The sequence below is a fragment of the Drosophila gunungcola genome, unplaced genomic scaffold, assembly GCF_025200985.1.
Source record: "Drosophila gunungcola strain Sukarami unplaced genomic scaffold, Dgunungcola_SK_2 000001F, whole genome shotgun sequence".
NCBI classification, from domain to species: domain Eukaryota; kingdom Metazoa; phylum Arthropoda; class Insecta; order Diptera; family Drosophilidae; genus Drosophila; species Drosophila gunungcola.
Genome location: NW_026453197.1, coordinates 6,235,223 through 6,244,400, shown reverse-complemented (window position 1 = coordinate 6,244,400; position 9,178 = coordinate 6,235,223).

The window sequence follows — 9,178 nt, the reverse complement described above, 5'->3', positions numbered from 1 at the left end:
ACAACTGCTGCCTGTGTGTGTGTGTGTGTGTGTGTGTGTGTGTGTGTGTGTGGTTGTGCCTGTGTGTAAGTGTGGGTGAGCGTGTTCCTGGCATATCCTTGCGTCTGGCTCAGCGGAAATGCCGCGAGCGGTTAGCTGAATCGCAGCAAAGCGAACGAAAATCCAACGGAAAATCATGAAAATAAAAATAAATTAAAAAACGAAGCATGAAATAAGGAAATTTATCAGCAGCCCAGCTGAAGCCAAAAGCCAGACGCAGCACAAAATGCACCCGGAGATGGGGGGCGTTGCGGCTTAGGGATGAAAGGGGGCGTGGCCAAGCTGCCAGGTGAGCACAATTTAATTTCTCAAGTCTGCCCCTCCCTCGCTCTTCCTTCGCTCTTCCTTCGCTCTACCTTCTCTAATCAAAAGGATTTTTATCGCCGTGGCAACTCACCTTACACCATCCCATCCTTGCCATCTTTGACAGCTTCAGCTTTTTATGCAGTGCTTGATAAAGAGCAGAAAACAAAATCTAAGTAAGAATGACATGGCTGAGAGTGATTGACTACGAAATACCCCAACAAAAATTGTATATTGAACTTTAACAGTGGAAAGCCCTGCAGATTTCAATGGGGTGCTGATGCTAATGAACATGGTGATGAGACTCGCTGACTTTCGGTGATTGCTATGCGTCAATCTGTCATCGGCTGTCTGACTTGCAACCTTTTCTTGCTTTCAATTACCCATTCGCTTGTTGTACGAGATTCATGTGGCTAACATGTGGAAATTCACCAGAACTTAGTCTTATAAGTATAAAATTAAAATGTTATAAAACATATTTTAGCATTTAAAATTCATATTTTTAGGCCTTAAAAAACCTTAAAAACCGTCAACAATATAAATAATGAATCAATTTCTTTTATTTAGTTTTTTTACTATTTTCATTTGTTGAAAATGGAAAAAAAATTAATAAGTTAATAAAAACAAATGCAGTGGAAAATAAGTTAAATATTGTTCACCTTCTCTAGACCATGTTTATTGATATTATTTTAAAACCCATTCATTGGTGAAATCAATATCTGTTGTTACACAAAAATAAATATTTTTCATATATCTTGTATTTTTTAAATGCCTTAAATGCTTCTCCAGAACCTGCATACAAATGGAGAGATAGATTTTCTAAGCTTAGCCTGGATATACCCCAACACCTGGCAAATCCTGCAGGGTATCCTCCACGTTGACAGCGGCAAAAGTCCCTCTGACAAGGACACGGCAGCAGGCAGGCAGCCTATGGACGCGGTCCTGCCGTCCTGCAACTTGCATGTGGCACGCCAAAAAAAAAAAAAGGTAAGGAAAAACGCAAAATAAAAAAATTTGTAAAATAGAAGAGGAAGGCGGTGGTAAAGCCACGACAAAACAGGACTGGCTGGTCTGGCCAGAGCCGCCACCTCAACTGACTGAAGACGGAAGACTGAAGTGTGTGTCACAAACATGACAAGCCATGTCGACGTCAAGCTGCCAACTGCCAACTGCTGCCAGCAGCTGCCAGGTTCCATTGCCAGGTTCCACTGCCTCGACCACCTGCTTGGCCCACCGTCTAGACCCCATCCTCATCCTCAACCGCCTCCTGATCCGAATCCTCACCAGTTGCAGCAGCCGACCAACTGAGTAAATCACTGGGCCAAACCATGCGTAAGAAGGCGGTTCTTAATTTTCCATTCCATACCCTTGTTCGGGGGTATTTAAATTTTTGGCTTAGGTCTGCCACTCCCGTGTTCTTGTTGGGAAACCTTAAACATTAAAGTGGCTCGTTTAAAAGCTTTAAATTTTTCGAGCTGCATTTGCTGCATTTGCTGATGGAACTAAAAATTCGAATTTGAACTGGAGTGGAAAATAATGTTTCGTAACAGCTATTTGTGCTTTTCTTCAGGCTTTTTAAAAATATTGGCTGATTATGCAGTTTTGCAATAATATCAGAATATTATTTATGTTGGTTTTTCATTTCAAATTTGTATGTCTTATTATTTTATTTGAAATTGAAAATTGAAAGTTATAGTTTTAAATTTCGTAGTTTACTTGTACTTTACTTGTGTTTTAGAAATTAAAGAAACTACATTACTTTTATACAAAAAGAAAATTCAGTATTATAAAAATGTGTTTTAAAATTGCAAAAGGATTTAGCAATAACTTAACTTAACTTAACTTAAATAAATCGTTAAAAACCTGCTTAAGCGATAAAATATTATATTAAAATGCAATAACTGCCTGAGGACCAAAAGGGTGTTTAAAGCTAACGCACCCGAAGTTGCCCTTTCCCTTCCAGTGTTTCACTTTTTTCACTACCAATCCGGTCAGGACAACTAATTAAATTAGGCAATCCCTTCGACTGCGAACTTTGGGGACTTTGAGATGGGGAACGGGGTGCTGTGGGTGGGGGGGCAGAAAACATAAATAAGCCAAGGCAAGTCAATGGCCCCGCCCCGTGTTTTGACTTCCGCTTTCGTGCCGGAAACCATTTTGGCGTGAACTCATCCCCGCCACAACCCCTTCCGTGCAGCCTCCTCCTTTTCTCATTTGCAGCGCCTTTCGTTTGAATTTTGCATTAGCCCAACCCCGCCGCCACCCCCAACGGAGCGCTAAGTGCAGGCTCGTTTGAAATAAATATGCCGCAAAAGCAAACAAACAATCCGGCGGAGCAGGAGGTGCAGGAGGTGCAGGAGTAGCAGGACGACGCAGCGGCAATCGCAGTCAGAATCGGAATCGGAATCAGAATCAGAGCTGGAGCCGGAGTCGCAGATCCGGAGAATCCGGGACGGAGGAACCGCAGAGCAAACAACGCGTTAGGCAAACCGCAGACCAAACAGAGCCATCTGTACACTCAAACAAATGATTAGAAAATATATTACCGAATTTATGGGAAATTGTATTTAAAAAATAAAATCGGCCTTCTTATAACTAAAAAGCTTTGATCACTAGATCTAAAATAAGTGAAACACCAAAAATACTTTTAAATAATTTAAGCTGTATTTTCTTATCTTTTTTAAGAATATATCAAATAAAATGTCTTATAATAAAAACCTACTTAGGCACTGTGAACAGAATCAGAAATATAACGTTTTGAAATTTGAATTCAAAATAAATTTCTGTATTTGTTGGAAATTGTATGTTAAAATGAAAAGTATGGCTTTAAGCTTAGATCGCTCGTAAAATTACTACTTGGTACTCTCAAATCCTATACGGTTATATTTGTTGTATGTGAAAAACTATAACTTTGCTTGTAGTGGGCATGCCAAAATGATTTCTAGACACTTCTACATTGAAATCAAACGATGGTCATAAAATAAATAGGTTAACGCCAAAAGTTAAATGGAATTTTGGTGTAGAGAGAGAAATATATTTTTACCAATTATCAATATTTCACAATAGCAAACCCTTTATTTCAGATTGCGCTTTCATTTGTTTCAGTGCGCGCATCAGGCATCAAGAGTCGCCCCCAGTAAGCCATTGAATGGGTGCCTCTGATGGCCTCGCTTCCGCCCTCGTGCCCGCCCCGCCCACTCCTTTGCCAGGAGCTCTCCTTTTCATTGTCGACCGCCAACATTTGCAATTCAATTGGTAGAGCGCCACCTTTCGGCCTGCGCCGGAAATCGCTTACTATGCCGGCAAGAGCAAGAAAGGTTTACCAATACCATAAGCCCCATCATACCGCCCAGCCCAGCCCCCCTTTCCCCACTTTCCCCACTTTCGCCCCACAATATCGCGAGCTGCTCCTCGTAATTGCACAATAAAATGGCAACATTGTGGCCAAGCGACGAGAACTAATATCGCACATAAATATATACGTATGTATATATTCTAAGTGGTTTGCGGGTCAGGGGTCACAAGGCGGGGGGTGTTATGCACTTAGCGGACATCATCAGGCTGCCAATGGAGACGGCCTTGAAGCGATAGTCAGGACAAACTACGAAAATTTGAGGATTACAAAACGCACCTATTGCTATACATTTTTTTAAGAATTTAAGTTAATAGCAAAACCGTTTTGTAGTCATATTTTAGTTTAATCTGTTTTAATGGTATTTTTATAGTCCTTACACATTTTTATTTGTTTTTACATAAAAGAACGAACCACCTTGCATATCATATTGGCATTTAATAAATTTCTTTCTATTGTATTATTTAAGACTCAATTATTTAACAAATAAAATGCTTATAAACCAAAAAGAAACCAAGGATTTTACTATTCAAATTGTAGTTTTAATAATATGATATTACATATTCTTCAAGTATTCTGAGAAATAAACTTGAACCCTGTGAACCAATAAATTTTTGTTTGAATAACAATCGCTCACGCACTCATCGCTAATGGTTCATCATTATGGCAATCAGCTACTGCGCAAAAATGCAAGTCAATTAAGTATCAAATGGTTCGGCTTGGGGCTCTTGGAGGCCATCAGTGCAAACAATCGCAGCGGAAAAGCATTTCGAGTATCTCCTGCATAAATCGAGACCAAATTGAGCCAATTTCTGTATAAATACAACGCACTAACGAGATGAAAGATGAGCACGGACCGAAATGGGGACCGGAAGTGAAGTGGTGAAATTGGGCAAGGGAATGCGAACGCGAATGCGAATGCTTTTGGCAGCGACGAGAGGCAGCGGCAGCGGCAGCGCATTACCAGCAAAAGTGCCATAAAAATGTGTATTAAAATGAGTAAAAACATTTATTTGCATAAAGTCAACCAGTCGCGGGCCTGGCCAAGAGTGAGACAGCAATTGACTGGGAGCGAGATGAAAAGTGGGCTGCGAAAAACTATTTCAAGTGGCAAAAGTTTTAGCTGCGTACACTTTTAGCCCGGCTCTGAGCCCTCGAGTATGCACTTGAGTCACGCATAAGTTGCAAGCAAGCAGGTCGAAGGAAACGCCGGCAAATTTAAGGGGGGAATTGAGGCTGGCAGTGCCAGGATCTGAACTGAACTGAACTGAGCTGAGTAAATTGCAAGTTAAGCCAAAAGGACACGCTCACACACAAATACGCACTCCCAAACACACACACACACTCACACACACACACACACACACACACACACTCACACACACACACACACACACACACACACACGCACACATCTCTGCAGGAGTGCAGGAGTTTCAGGGCTGCAGGACGAGCGATTTTTAATCAATGGTCACCACAATTGACATTAATACGATATGAAAACAACAGAGCACTCTTCGTGGTTTATTTGAAATGGTCTTTCTAGGTTTCCGCCTTGCTTTCGTTGGAAATGCAGCGGAGTCCGGAACACAACCGAAGGTAACTGAAAAATACCTCGATCAAGAAATAATTATTGTTTTGAATTCAAAAGATTTTTTACCTCCAAAATAACCATGAGAAGGTCATACCTTTATTTATCATAATTTGTGTATCAAAGTAGATCATTTTACACAGTCGTGGCATTTAAATGCATCATTTCTTAAAAACTTGCATACCAGTTGCTTATAAGCATGTGTATTCCATCTAATTCGTGATCAGTTGACTAAAGCAATTGTACGTAATTGTTCTGCAGTGTAAATATATTTATATATTCAAAAAATTTCAATGAATTTGAATGAGCCCCCAATTTCTGGGACTCTTCCCATTATTTTGGTATTGTGTTGTATTTTATTTTAATTTTGTATTAACACATTAGTATAAATTGTATATGTTTTAAGCAGCAATAAAACAATTTCGAAAGCCTAAAGCCACATTTCTGGACAGTTGAGCTTAAATTCAAGCTACCCTAGAAACTCCAAAGCGCATCAAAGAACATATGCACATAAATATATTAGTAAATATTTATAATTATTTCCAAAAGAGAAACTTCGCTTGTCTGTATAATTTGCATATAATTTTTTGCAGTTTTTTATAGCTTACACTTTAAAGCAAATAACTTGATATTTTTAGTAGTGCAGTACATTTAACTTTAATTGCTTGATTTAATTGGTAGCAGTATGTAGATGTGCTTATGTGTTGTGACATTTTTAGCTTAGTAACAATTAAAAAAAATATATATATTGATTGCGGGTGTACATTTTAATTACTTTTAGGTAATTTCATTTGTTTTAAGTAAGACTTTTTTTTTTAGTATTATATTTTAAATGTCAGCGTTTGTTTTTAAGGCAAAAGTCATTTTAATAAATGTTAATTTTTTAGAAAATTCTACTACTTTACCCTTTACCAATTAACTTCAAACTTTCTACAAGAAAATGTCAAAAAGTTTTACGTTTTTCTCATGCTTAAGGGTCTTTTGACTTTGAAAGAATAACAAAAATCTGCCAAAGTCTTAATTAACTCAACAAAATTCTGATTATCTTCGGTTATTAAAGAATTGTTATGGATATGCATCCCTGGTTAAGGTTTGTGAATGAAGTGCATGCTTCAAATGTTTCATATCATAGCAGAGAACAGTGGAGGAGAAAGTCAAGTCAAATGCCAACCCAGAGATTGGCCAACTATTCATCTGGCAAGCCGAAAATGAAATGGCATTGCGGCAATGCCCGCAAAATGAAAATACACGCAATCAATTCTGTTTACCCCCGGAGCTCCTCCGATACGTGGGTATATTCGATGTGTGTGGGAGAAAGTGGGTGCTGGTGTATACGGAAAGAAGTTTCAATATTCAGTCAAAGAAAATGTGTCCAAAGTTTAAGTAAGAGAAAACTATATTATCAGTTAAACTTTAAAAATAAACAGTACTAATTAAATGCAATAACTGTATTCATTACCTATGAGTTTCAGTTCCTCTACATCTAAAAACATAAATTAAAAGATAGATATTATTGTCTAGGACGCCATTGGACCCTTAGACTTTCTAGGGAAAAACCATTTTCATTGTAACTTTTCATATTTTAAGTTATTGTTCTCAGTGTACTTTTACTACAAGTCGAAGTAGTCGATGAGGTGGTTTTCGAAGGCCAACGGCGATTAACTCAAGTCAAACAGTGAGTGATTGTTTTGCAGGGCCAAGTCTGGTCCTGATTACGCCATTGCATTTGTTATCACAGACACGCAGACTGATGGAAAAGGAGGAGGAGGAGGAGCTGGAGCTAAAGGTTGGGATCTGAAGATGGGGATAAGAAATGCTTCGCTGTGGCAGCTGAAGCTACCCACGCAGAAATGCGTCAACATCGTTGAAAGGATTTCCGCGGCATTCGTACGGATGAAAATAAATTCAGAAATTGCTACCGTTTCGCTACCATCGACCATGGACAACTTTCCCTCAAGTGTCGATGCTGAGAGATGTTTCCATTGCTTACCCAGAGCAACCTTCCCACTTAATGCCAGCTCGTTGGATTGCGCGACGATTCGATTTGCGTCGCTTTAACTTTACTCTCGATTGAGATTCCGCCTTTTATTTTTAGCCACGCCAGAGCTGAGACACCAAATTGCTTTTGAAAAGCATTTTGCCAGCTAATCCAGTCTATAAAAAGGCTTTAAGCTGGTACTTACAGCAGCCGGAGGGCGGGCGACATGGAGGTGACATCCTCTTACATAATAGGCAACCATCCATCAAGGCATCATCCCGAGGCAAAACTAAAAACGAATAATTAACATCAATTAGTTGCCATGCGAAATGTTGTGTCAATCAAGCGAAAATCCAGTGCTATTCTAATGACTTAATTTGCACCACGACAAAAGCCAAATACCCACATCAGAATAGTTTGAAAGTGTAGATACCCTCGACAGAGAGCTTAAATCTGCTCAAATTGTTGCCATTTTGGTGTAAGCCTATCTCTAGAAAAGGCATAATATGTTTTAAAACTCTTGAAATCTGTGAAACCTTTATACATGTTACATCCTCAAAAAAGAAGATACCCCTTTTCAAGACTACCAAAATAACGTTCAGCAAATTAATATTTTGTGGACCATCTATTAGCGCTTGGTCCGTTGTAATTATGACCCATGTTATGTGTGTACGTCGGTGCTTCGGCGGAGAAAGCCAAAGTTTGCCATAGAGCTAAGAACCGAAGATGTGTCTAAGATAAATTGACTGGGGCGAGGCCAGGCCATAATGAGGGGTCGCATTTCGCATTTCGCATTTCGCTTTTCGGATTTCGAGTGTACCTTTTACATTAATCATGGCATACTTATGAGCGTCAAGTGTAATTGAAAGCCATTGCAAAACTTGCTCTGGCACAGCCCAGCTTCTTTTGCTTCCGCTAATGGCCTTACATTCTTGTTATGGATTTATGACACTTCTTGCCGATATTTTTTCGCCCTCTAGGATTTTCATTTGTTGCGCTATTGGTTTGCGGCGAGTGTTCGATTGCTTGGGCGTGAGAAGTGACAGATGAAGAAAACATAATTAAGACGGCAACTGGTCTTCGACCAGAATTCAGTGCAAACATGCCGCGTAATAAAGGTATATACATATATACGGGCGAAATGCTTTGTGGTTTCATAATTAATGTCGTATTGCGGTTTTGAGTATCTGCTGTTTACGGTTCAGAAAACATTCTTAAGAATTCATTGGATCATATAATATATTTTTTTTCCGTGCGTGTTTATTGTATAACTAAATTTGCTCAATTTAAAAATAAATGTTAAGTTAATGAAGCTAAAATATATATTTAAAATATTTATAGCGTCTTATTTTGAAAATAACTCGGTTGCTAATTTCAGGGTATAGTCCGATCTCATTTATCGGCTTAGAAATTAGCATGACGGGAATGTTGGCAAAAGCCAATCAGTTTGCTCAATCAACTCGCTTACGATAAATTTTGCACATATCAAAGCCAGAATCTGACTCATTAGGCCTGACACTAGGCATCGAATTGGTCTAATATTTACCAAACTAAGCCGCACAACGATAAAGTCAAAATCGCTGGCTCGGAGAAACACGTAGAACATACACATATATTTCAGTTCCCGATTTTAGGCCTTTGCTCACCTTTGATCAGTTCTACATAGTGGCATAGGGCAAATTAAAATAAAAACCGCATTTCCATTAAATTTGCTCCTTTACATCTGTAATCGTGTGTGTGTGTGGGTGTGGTGGTGTGGTGGTGCGGCTGCTGTGGCCAGGACCTTTGATTGACAGAAACAAGTTGCATAATTGCGAGCCAGACATGATCCATGCACTATTTACCGAATCCTAAGCCACAGTCTCTTTAAAATGGACGGTGAGTCCTCGGTTCCGCCAAAGGCTCATTGAATATT